Source organism: Dipodomys spectabilis, unplaced genomic scaffold (genome assembly GCF_019054845.1).
Source record: "Dipodomys spectabilis isolate Male_0828 unplaced genomic scaffold, ASM1905484v1 ptg000095l, whole genome shotgun sequence".
NCBI classification, from domain to species: Eukaryota; Metazoa; Chordata; class Mammalia; order Rodentia; family Heteromyidae; genus Dipodomys; species Dipodomys spectabilis.
Window position 1 is genome coordinate 45,756,289 of NW_024870772.1, and position 12,077 is coordinate 45,768,365.

The window sequence follows — 12,077 nt, forward strand, 5'->3', positions numbered from 1 at the left end:
CAGGGGTCAGGATGCATTCCTGATTTTGTCTAGTCATATTACCTAGCTAAATCAGTGTCAGGAACATAACAAAAGCTAAAGAAATATGAGATAATATATTTCTAAAAATTAGTTCAAGTTGTCAATATGAAACCCAAAATCACAGCCCTTACAAATTGTAGGGAAATTGCATTTAATAATTTTTCCTTCTCAACTTTTACTTTTTGGTTATAAAAAAGTGAATATTTAAGTAAGTGAAAATGTCTCTTTCTTTTTCAAGCATCAGGGATTATTATATATGATCATGGAAGAAAGTCTAGTTATCTATGAGAGCCAGTTTGGAAAAGTGACTATGTGCTTGACTATTACACTACTATTGCTAGTGGACGCTCCTAGAAATCATTCAGGAGCAAGCCCCATTCAGGATTTGTCATCTTTCTTAGGGGTGATGTAAACCTTGACATTCATTAGGAGACACATTTTCAAATGAGAAATGCAAACACATTAAACAAAATGTATTGCCAGAGTCACAGCTTTGTATACAAGTAGGAATGGAGTTTGAATAACTCATTCAATCACTTGGTTCTATAGGCTAACAGCCTGGGGTGTTTGAGTAGCCAGTGTGTTCACAGAAATCAGAAAACCAGAGCCAGATGCCCAGTGTTCTGAATTCCAGCTCCCAGTCTTCCTCCGTGAGCTTTACACTCATTTAGTAGGGCATTATGAACAAAACTATAATTGTTTATATTTGATAGGATTGCCTTTACCTCCTAGAAGGATACTCATATTCAGTGAGTTCTTACTTTGTTTAATATAAAATTAGCCTCTATTTATTTATTATCTTTAAGTAATTATATAAAAGGGCTTCAATTCAGTTTATGAGTAAAATGTACCTTGATCGATGTCACCCCTTATCATTTTCCTAGCCTTCTTCTTTTAAGTGAAGATTTCCCCTTTTTTTGTTGGTATCACTCATCCTGGTTTTCCTTGCTATTTCTTCAGTTGTTGAACATTTTAGATCTAAAACCTACCATCTTGTCTGTACTGTCTCTGGCCATGGGACAGAATATTTCTGGATTTGACCTTCATCTCTGAGTTAAGAAGGCCAGAGCCTTCAAAGACAACCAAGACAGAGCCAAACCAGAATATTAGGGTCTAAGCTTGAGATGTCCCTTTCCAAACCAGAATATTAGGGTCTAAGCTTGAGATGTCCCTTTGGTTTTAAATAAGAATCTGGTATTCAAGTAGGTAGGAAGTAGCTTAGACCAGAGGTCTGCCTTGCACAGTTGGGACTGAAGTTTATAATGATTTGAAAAGTACATAAAGTAGAAACCTTCTTTGTAGTGGGTAAAGAAATTAGAAAAGATCAAGTGGGTATGTGCATGGAATGTGTGTTATATGACAATACATCCCAGTGAAATTTCAAAAGAGAAAAATGTGCAGAACAAAAGGATAAGTATTTTTGTAAAGGAGATTTCTAACACAAATACTGTACAAAAGGACACACATCTAAAGGGAGCAGAGGGAAGAGAGAAGAAGGAATGAGGACTGCTCTATAATTGCAAAGCATTTCTTCTAATTGTCTGTTGAGTCATAAGAGGTCCATTTTTAGGAGGAGGAGGAATTCAGATGGCTTAGTCTTCATATCTGTAAAGAGCCTCCTGAAGACAAAGGTATAGACAGGATTTGTTTTTATAATGGAAGGAAATTAATTAGCTGCACCTGAGAGTGACCTACTGATTCTGTGGAGACAGCCCACATCCAGCTCTTTACGTGCATCTTGGGAAACAGATCTCGAAGTCACTGCTTTTCCTGAGAGAAAAGTAGCAGAGTTGCTTGGCGAGAGCCAGGAGAGGGAAGGTTTTGAGGCAATGGTTTGTTAGTGTCAAACTGTGCCCAGGTGGCGGGGTAACTTGGGAGCATGAATGGGTGTGGTGGCTGAGGTGAGAGTGTCCCAGTGCATTCAGCCAGGACACTCCCTGCTTGCCACACCACGGCAAAGCTGACAGATAAATCTAGAACTAAGCCTGTAAACATTCAGTCCAACCTAGAGCTGATTAGGGAATAAATGTGTCATTTGTCTGTTATCAGTTAACAGGAGCTATTTGGCTCTGGATGCCTTTTTGTGACCCCTGCTGCTTGGGTTGACTCTAAGTAAAGCCTGTGTGCTTCTGGCTAACTTGTTCAATGATACTGTAAAACAGTTACACATAAAAACATAGAAAATGTGTGAAGTTATTCTGAATATGTAACAGTAAATGAATGAAGGAAGGAGAAGGAGAAGGAAGTGGAGGAGGAGGAAGAGGAGGGGAATGGAGGGGAGTGGAGAGGAGAGGAGAGAGGGGAGAAGCATTCATCAGGACCTGAGGTCGTTGGGACAACCCCAGAGGCCTCAGGAGTGAAGCCAGGTGTCGCATCCACCTCGACCAGCAAGGAAGACACGACCCGGGATTCTTCTCAAAGCAGTTTATTCAGGAACCTTGATTATTAGCTTCTCTCCCACCCCGCACCCGCACTCCGGTTATAAGCCTCCTGGATGGCCAATCCCAAGGTGCCACGTGGCATATACCAATAGGGTCGCAAACACGGAAGCAAACTAGGAGCCAAGCCATAGCCATATAAGGAGTTGTTTTTCACAGAGAGCACTCGCCATCGGGAAGGCGGAAGGTGGAAGCCAGTGCCATCTTTGGCTTGGCCGTGCCATGTGGCCGCGCCATCTTTGGCCAGCTCCCGCAGCTCTCCACAGCTCCCCCTTTTTGTTTTATTAAGCGACAGGCAAGAGTAGAGGTTGGGCCTCTGTCTAAAACATTAATGAGAGGACCTTGCACTGGTCTTCGCCTGAGGGGCGCGCTTCCCCCAGTGACGACCAGGCCTGTCCGATGCCTTTTTTGCAGAGGTGGGATCTTGGGCATCAACCCACTTGCAACCCAACATGCTCTTCTTGGGCTTACGCCAGGAAGTGATTCCCATGTGCAGTGCGTTTGCCCAAGTGCAGTGCGTTTGCCTTACACCCTGTGCTATTCCGTTAACGTGGCAAGCCACGCGTGGGGGGACTGTCCGGCCTCAATGGCAGTGAAGGCCTGGACCACCATAGCCATACTCCTGCGCTGCGAGCTCCTAATCCGGCATATGCACCACAGGCACAGCAAGATCACCAATGCCAGGATACCGATAAGGGAGCCTAATCCCGCCCACTCCTTCAAATGATCCACAGCTGTCAAAATCCAGGAGGAAACATCTTGTAACAGGGCATCATCCATCCGGGTAGAGTTTACCACGACAATGGCCCATCGTAGCTGCAACATCAATTGGTCGAATTCTCCCGTCCAGTTGCCTAAAAGATAACTTGACAGTTGTTTAGACAAATTTGCTGCCTGAGTATAGTTATAATACTGAATAGCAGTAATACAAAGCCCTTCATATTTTTGAATACATCCCAGCTGAGCCAACTGCCACATGATATCAACCTGTTCCTGCACAAGGTCAATCCTTTGATTTAACAGCATCAGTCCTCCTTTTAATTGTGCAAAGGCCACTTGTTGTAAATCCAGAGCTCTGGCTGTAGTAGCCGACAAGTTATTTAAAGTTTGAGCCGTCTGCACAGTATGTGACATGGCGACAGCGGCAGCCGTCGCACCCGCAGCAGCCACAGCTATAGCAGTTACAATGGCCGCAGTGATGCCAAAATCTCTCTTATGCCTAAACAAGGTTACAGCTTGAGAAGCATCTACTGGCACAGGCACCCAATGCGGAATGCGTGTAACTATGGCTAACGGATACTGAGAACTCCAGCAGGTAGCATAATAGCAGGTTTCATTAGTGCAAGCACACACATCATCTGAGCATATAGAGATGTTGTTAATTACCAAAAACACAAAAGGGGAAACCACACACATTAGCAAAGTGGCCTTGTCCTAAGAGCATATCTCTATCCCAAGCCTGGTTTCCGTTTGATTGATTGATGGCTGCCTGTTCATTACAAAATTCCAGCATAAATGCCCTCCAATCCAAGTACTGGCCTGAACTGAAACATGCCCGTGCTAGGCTTGCCCAATCAGAGGGAGTCATGCAGTATCTCTTTATAGCCTCCACTTGAGCTATGGTAAAAGAGGCTGTAATCCCATACGTCCAAACAGATTCAGCCAGGGACTTAATTACTTTAAATTCTAGAGGCTCATGAAATCTTTGTTGATTACCATCTTGAAAAACTGGGAAGGCGAGTTCTGCTCGGGCAGTCCGCCAAGTATCCGGGCAAAACGTATGCCCATTGGCTCCATGTTGATATGGAGGAGGACCTAAGGGGACTTGACCGGAAGTTCCTTTTACGTCATCTAAAGGGGCCTGACCAAAAGTTCTTTCCACATCCTCATTAAGCACAGGTTGGCTTAGCTTATGTTTTCCCTTTTTTATACGACTCCTTTTCATCTGTTGAATAAGTGCTCTCACTTCTTCCTCCTCTAGCTCGCTGGAACTTCCTCTTTCCGATTTCAGCTCAGACAGATCTGGGTATAGTTGCCCCCTTTTGCCCTGTCTACTGTCTCCCTTTTCACTGATCGCCTTCTCTGACCTCTCCTCCTGTAACTGCTCCAGTGCTGACTGTCCATTTTCTATAACCTCACAGCAGCGCTGGTCCTCCAGGCAGCCCCTTATCAGTTTCCAAATGGTGCGGACTCCTGCCTTTAATGTGCCCTGTTCATAGGCAAAGTCCAAATCCCTCCCTAATTTTTCCCACGAGGCTACTGTAAGGCTCCCGGACACTATGAACCAAGGAGCTACAATGTTGCATTCTTCAAGGAAACTCTGTAAAACACCCTTCTTAAACTTTAGTCCTTTTGAGCGTAGGAGCTCATTCAGGGCCAGAAAAATTGGATGAGACGTCGCGGCGCCCATCTTAGTTATAAAAATTTTATCTTCTTTTACTCCCTTTTTTATTTTTTATATTTATATTCTTACTTTCACTTTAGGCCTTTATTTTTTCCCGGGTTTCCGCTCTCTCTTTATCTACAGAGAAGAGCCCCGTATTATGCCCGCTTTAATCGCGGATTCCCACTTACCTGGGAACTTACCGGTGCACCACCCTGACTGCTAAGAGTTCTGGATCCCTTGTGGAGTTAGTTTCCCCGTACGGGCCACCACTTGTCGCATCCACCTCGACCAGCAAGGAAGACACGACCCGGGATTCTTCTCAAAGCAGTTTATTCAGGAACCTTGATTATTAGCTTCTCTCCCGCCCCGCACCCGCACTCCGGTTATAAGCCTCCTGGATGGCCAATCCCGAGGTGCCACGTGGCATATACCAATAGGGTCGCAAACACGGAAGCAAACTAGGAGCCAAGCCATAGCCATATAAGGAGTTGTTTTTCACAGAGAGCACTCACCATCGGGAAGGCGGAAGGCGGAAGCCAGCGCCATCTTTGGCTTGGCCGTGCCATGTGGCCGCGCCATCTTTGGCCAGCTCCCGCAGCTCTCCACAGCCAGGCCTGGTCATTAGTACACAGATGACAGAATTGAATGTCCATGTCCCATGGAAGCCTGAAAGGAGCAAGGCTCTATATTTGCTCAGCATGTTTTCTTAGAGCTGTATTTGTTTGGAATTGAATTTTATTTTATCTTGTTAAGAAGGGGTGGATCAGTAGAAGAATTAAGAATGTTGGTTGATTCAAATTAATTTTTGAAAAATAGTGGCACATACTTTCTCTCATATGTGGAAGCTAAATCTAAAATACAACTATGATCATGTCAAACCCAGGGCTCAATGCAGTCATACACAAGTAAGCTGATGAAAGAAGGGTATACTTAGGGGAGGAATCCAAGGGCGTAACTCCTCTAAACAACAAATATACTGTTTTCAAAGCAAACATCAGGAAATGGAGCAAATAACATAGGAAGGATTATAATGCAGTGTGGACAATTAGATTAGGCTTGCTACCTATCTAAAGGCACGGATTTCACCCTCAGAACTTCAAAAGATGAAAAATAGAACTTACTCCTTTTAAATTCATTGTTACATCTCAGTAAGACAGATATCAATAAATCTTATCCTTAGGAATGAAACTAACTGTCATAACTGGTAATAATGACCAATATAGTCTCCATGACTGATTTTCTGTAGATAATAAGGCTTCCACGAACTTTGGTTTTCCCAAAGGTCAAGTCTCATGAGATATAATGAGTAATAGAAAAATTGGCCTGTTCTCTGTCTGAGACTTAATTATGTGGCTCTATAATATCTTTTTAAATTTGTGATGTTTTCTGAATTTGTAAAGTTACCAGAATCAGTGACAGTATTTTTGGCACCAATATTTGGCTAAATAACAATGTCCACTTACCGCAAGGTATTCCTAACTGTTCATTCCTTGCATGTTGTTGAGAAATGACAAGTAATCATTTGAGAAATACTGGAGTACTAAGGATAAAGTAAATATAAGTTCACTTGGTGTTTCCTAAGATTATTTTTTTCTGTAAAGTGCCAGTGTGCTTTCATGGGTTAACTGTATCTACATGGGGTTTCTTGCAGTTCACTGAATCTATTTCAGAAGTGTCCGTGTGACTGACCCTGGACCTATTCACAGGTTTTCCTTGACTTCTGTTGTGCATGTCCATTTCATAAGGAAATGATACAATTTCTGTTTAAAGAAAAATGAAGCTGTTTCATTAAGGCCGATGTTTCCTAGAGGCATTAACTTCCAAGATATTGGAATCTTTGGGCCAAAATAATGAGGATTTTTATGGCAAAAGTATCAGCCAGCTCCCTGTGGATAAACTAGAAAACAGTAGGTCACACAAGAAGGAGAATACAGAGTCTGAGAACAATGTGAACTGAAGTATAATACGAACATGCATGAAATATTCCAGAGAAACCTCCTTGAACAATTAATATACACTAAAAAATAATAACAAGATTTACAAGTTTCTGTTGGGTGGGGAAGCAGTAAGGGTGAGTACGATAGAAGTATTTTAAATACTTGTTGAAAATAGAACAATGAAACTCACTGAATTTTTTTGAGAAGGGGGCAGCAGGAACCAAGTAGAATTACAGAAAGTTAAACTGACCAATGTACCTCATGTACATGTATGGAAATAGCATGTGACACCTAATGGCAATAAAATGTTAAGAAAAAAAGTATTATTGATTTTAAAAACAATACACTCTAACCAACATGATCTTGCTTTACTGACTACATTTTAAATAGTTGATGTGGCAGGTGTCTTTTTAGCCATAATTTTTCCTTCTTAGCTTTGTGTACCTTTTCATTTTGTTCTTAATAAATGTTGTTTTGTTAGTATTTGTAAATAATTTTTGGATTTTTAAAAAAAAATTTTTGGGTCCAGTTGTAGGGCCTAAACTCTGGGCCTGGGCGCTGTTCCTCAGCTCTTCAGCTCAAGGCTAGCACTCTACCACTTGAACCACAGAGCCACTTCCAGCTTTTTTCTTTTTGCTAATGTGGTGCTGAGAAATCGAACCCAGGGCCTCATGCATGCAAGGCAAGTGCTCTACCACTGAGCCACATTCCCAGCCCACTGGATTTTTGTTAATTTGTTTTAAACTTCAAATAAAACTTCATTTAATCTGATTTCCTTCCATACATAAGCTTTTTTTGATATAGATACTTTATTTATTACTATAAAACTTATCTCTAAATATCCAGCAATCCTAATGGGAGCATGACAGTGTCTACACTCCATATTTTCTACACTTAAAATGTTTTTGGGTATTCAGCTCAAAATCATCTTAAAGGTTCCATTGTGATTGTTTTTGAAACACAATTTTTTAGGAAGTGATATACTTGAATTGATAGTGAATGAAATAAAATTCCTTTTCTTGAAAACCAGCTGGACTATAAGATCTCATTTTTAAATTTTCGTGAAATAATTATTGTGTTGTAGCAAGAACTTGGTCAAGATGCTCAGCTGTTTGTTTCCATAGCCTGGTGAGAGAGGCTATTGTATACAGGCTTGACATCATTCATGAAATAACTTCTAACAATGAAGAGTTATATTACTGAGCAAAGTAAAAACAAGTTTATCCCAAATATATCCTAAAGTGTCACCTTCATCTTCAGGAAAATCTGTACACAGACATGCGTGATGCTTCCACAATAATCTGGTTTGTGAATAACACAACTCTAATTATTTATATAATTTTCTTCAACAAATCATTTTGGTATCATGAGCCCTTCATTTTATTGGCATTAGAGAAAAAGATTGCTTTTAATTGTCATCTATAAGATATTGGCATAGACATGAAATCCAAGAAATTCCAAGTTTCTTTAGTACATGGAAAATAAACTAGATACTAAGATATTCTAAAGATGTCCTATACTTATACCCAGAAAATGGCAGAAATCATCAAATAGCATGCAATATGAAAGATTATTAAAGCTACTATATTTAAAAAGACTGAATGTTGGCATAACTGGCCTTTCCCTGGGTACCCACAATGCTGTTAAAACACCAGGTATTTTCCTTTTTAAAGCATTTTAATATATCATATTAGCATATATATTATATATACTCAATGTGGTGCGTATCTATGTGTAGGCATGTGTTTGTGTGTGCTGGAAATGGGTGTTAGGGGTGGAGGTTTCCTTAGAGAGCAGAATGACGGGCCTCTAGCCCATCACTGTGGGTGTCTGAGCTCTGCAGGGGAGGAATGGGCACCACAATGCGCTGTCACCCCCAGTTTCTCCTCGGCTCTCCTCTCATCTGTCTGTAATTCTTTTGCTTTGAAACAATGAACACACCCTTCCACTTTCCCACACTCAGGGCTGTCTGTTATTTTTTTTTCCAGTAATATAAACCCAATCATAGGGCTGGGAAGGTGGCTTAGTGGCAGAGTGCTTGCCTTGCATGCATGAGGCCCTGGGTTTGATGCCTCAGCACCACATAAGCAGAAAAAGCCAGAAGTGGTGCTGTGCCTCAAGTGGTAGAGTGCTACCATTGAGCTGAGGGACAGTGCCTGCCAAGAGTTCAGGCCCCATGACCGACCAAAAACAAAAACAACAAAAATAAATTAATAAAAGAATTTATTAACAGAAAAGTGTTTCAAATTGTACACATAGTCCTTTCCTTTTAAGGAAAAAACATTCACAGGTGCTATGCATTTATATGAATAAGATTTAAACAATTACAGCAATTATGTTATAGAGGACAAGCATAAAATATTGTGGTTTGATGCACTTACTTTGTTTTCTACACGGATGTACCACTTAATATCTTAGTATTATCTATAGAAAAGCTGGACGTATGATATAGCTTATATAGAAATTGGAATAATAACTAATTTAGAGTGATTTTGTAACTAATACATGATCTATGTGAAATGCCTTGTCCAGTGTTAGAAACATAAGTTGGTTTTAATAAACCGTGGGAAATTTTATTTTCATTATTGTTACCCTATAATCTTTGGAGACACACAAGAGACTATTTTAAAAGAGCTATTATTTTCACTCAGGAGTAAGATTCTTAGTATGTAACAAGTGAATATATTTTCATAATGGAAAGCATGGATGAGTGCTGTATAAAGTTCAACTTACAGGTGAAAATGTAGCTTAACTGGGCACAGAGTGGATTTTCTGATTATGTGAGATGTCTAACAATTTTACCTTGGATTCACATATTGATGAGTCAGGGTTTTTTTAGTATTCTTGTTTTCTTTGAGGTGCAGTGATTTAAAATTAGAGTACCATGTTTGATAGTGAGGCCAGTCTCTTGATGGCATTCTTAATCTCTTTATTTCTCAGTGTGTAGATGGCTGGATTGAGGATGGGTGTGATGAGTGTATAAAGCACAGAAAGAATCTTGTCCATCCAGGTGGTGTTGACTGACCCTAAAAAGATGACCATGCAGGGTTCGAAGAACAATACCACTATAGCAATGTGGGAGGTAGAGGTAGAGAGGGCTTTTGATGCCTGTCTTTAGAATGAAAGAAGACAGTTAATATTATGTAAGTGTAGGAGATCATCAAAAGAATGAAGCAAGTTGTTGCATAAATGTCACTATTAGCATTTACCACTCTTCCCAAAGTGTCTGTTCCATACAGGCTAATTTCATAACCAAGGGCATGTAACTGAAGAAGCTGTCCACTACTCTGGGTCCACCGAAGGGCATACCCAATATCATGACCATTTTAATTAGAGAATGCAAAAAGCCAATCATCCATGCTGTCCAAACCAAGCAGATGCACCTTTGCCTGCCCATGATGCTGGAGTAGTGGAGTAGCTTGCAGATGGCCATGTAATGGTCATAACCCATCATCACGAGAATCATCATCTCAGCCCCTCTAAAGAAATGCACACCCAGCATTTGGCTCATGCAGCCCTGAAGGAAATGGTCTTGTTCTCCTGCAGAAGTCTGTGGTCAGCTTAGGCATGGTTACTGAGGAGAGACAGAAGTTAACAAAGGAGAGATTAGCTATCAGGAAGTACATGGGTGAGTGGAGATGGTGGTCAGTGATGATCAGCAGCACCATGAAGAGATTTCCCACAAAAGTCAGCAGGTAGAGTATAGAAAATGGCAGTAGGAGGAAGATCTGCAGCTCCTCAGAGTCAGACTCCCTGAAAAATAAACTCAGACACCACCAACCGGTTTGCTTCCTCCATTTCTTACACTGTGTTCTCACGAGGTGGGAAAGAGAATGTGGTGAAACAGAAGGGCTGAAACAGAAACAAGTCCTTAATGTTTAGGGTCCAATGAGTGGGAACAAAAGCAAACAGAAACCATAGCATTTCTGTAAACTTGGAATTTAAAATAAGTGGGTTTTTTTTTTTTGATAATTGGTTCGCACTCAGGGGCTTGTGCTTGCTAAAATGGTGCTCTACCACTTGAGTAGAATGTTTCTTGCAGTTGGATTTTGTGCCTCATGGCTAAGAACGGGAAATATTTCACTATAGAAAGGCAAGTTAGTAATTTATAAATATGTGTGTGTGTGTGTGTATATAAATACACATCAGAACAGGGTATAAAGGTGTGAAAATGGGTAGTTAGATTTAAAATGTCATCAGTAAATGTTCTCTATCAACAGTTTTTCTAAGCCTTGTTTCTACCTCTTTTATAGAAAATCAGATATATCTTTAGTGAATGTCTACAAAATATATTTAGAACCATTTTATTTTTACCAGTGTGAAAACATGGAAATCATATAATGATACATAGCCAATCTTATCACATAATTCTGGGAAATAAATCTATTACTAAGGGATATGCGTGAACAGCTGAATTGAGCCAAAGTTTACTACAACCTGTAGAAACTGTTCAGCAAATAACTAAAGAGAATGATTGTTACAAAAGAGCCTGCTAATGTATGCTATTTCTAGAAATAAGTATGGTACTTATTTATGAATTTTTCCCACTGAGTGTATTTCTGAAAAGCAATGTTTCCTCAGTCTGAGCAATGCCATTTGTTATTCATTGACTCACCCTCACATAATTTATAAGACTAGCTTAAATGAAAAACACGTGACAACTACTTTCATTTCTGTCAGTCTTGTGAGATCGCTTAAATTATCCATGTTCATTTTACTTGAACTCTTCCTTTATGTTATTTAAATTAATCTCATGTAATATTTATAAACCAGAAAAGTTCTTTTTAAATTAGTTCTTCCTTTTCTCCCCCCCCCCTTGCTTCTTTTTCTATCCTTCCATGTTTCTTATTATTCCCTCCTTGTTTCTTCATTTCTTCTTTCTGTTCTATTTCCTTCTTTGTCTTAGTTTAACCGTCTGATATATAATAACTGTCTGATATATAATGAGTATTCCCTCATTTCTGAAACTGAAAACTTGTAAGGTTGTAAGATGTTGGTTGATATGTATAACTACTATTTGGGATTTAGAAGTCTGAGAATTAGTTTGTTATATCCTCACAATTGTGGTAAATATATCAACTATATAACATATTGAGAATGGTAACATAGAGAACTACAGAAAAAAATGCTTAAAGAAACCTAAAAAATATTTTTAAAGTAGTCACTGTGACAAGCAAAACCCACAATGTGTGCTGTACTTATTGGCAGAATCCCTTTCTTTGGTGAGCAAGGTGGACAGCCTTGGCTTCATCTCACCATGGTATATACACTCTGAAAAGGTGGCGGTGAGGCTGG

General features: G+C 40.1%; 1 pseudogene; it reads right to left on the minus strand.

Annotated features, from left to right (window-relative positions):
* Positions 1-9,656: 9,656 nt before the first annotated feature.
* On the minus strand, positions 9,657-10,580 carry LOC122112897 (annotated as a pseudogene).
* Positions 10,581-12,077: the final 1,497 nt, after the last annotated feature.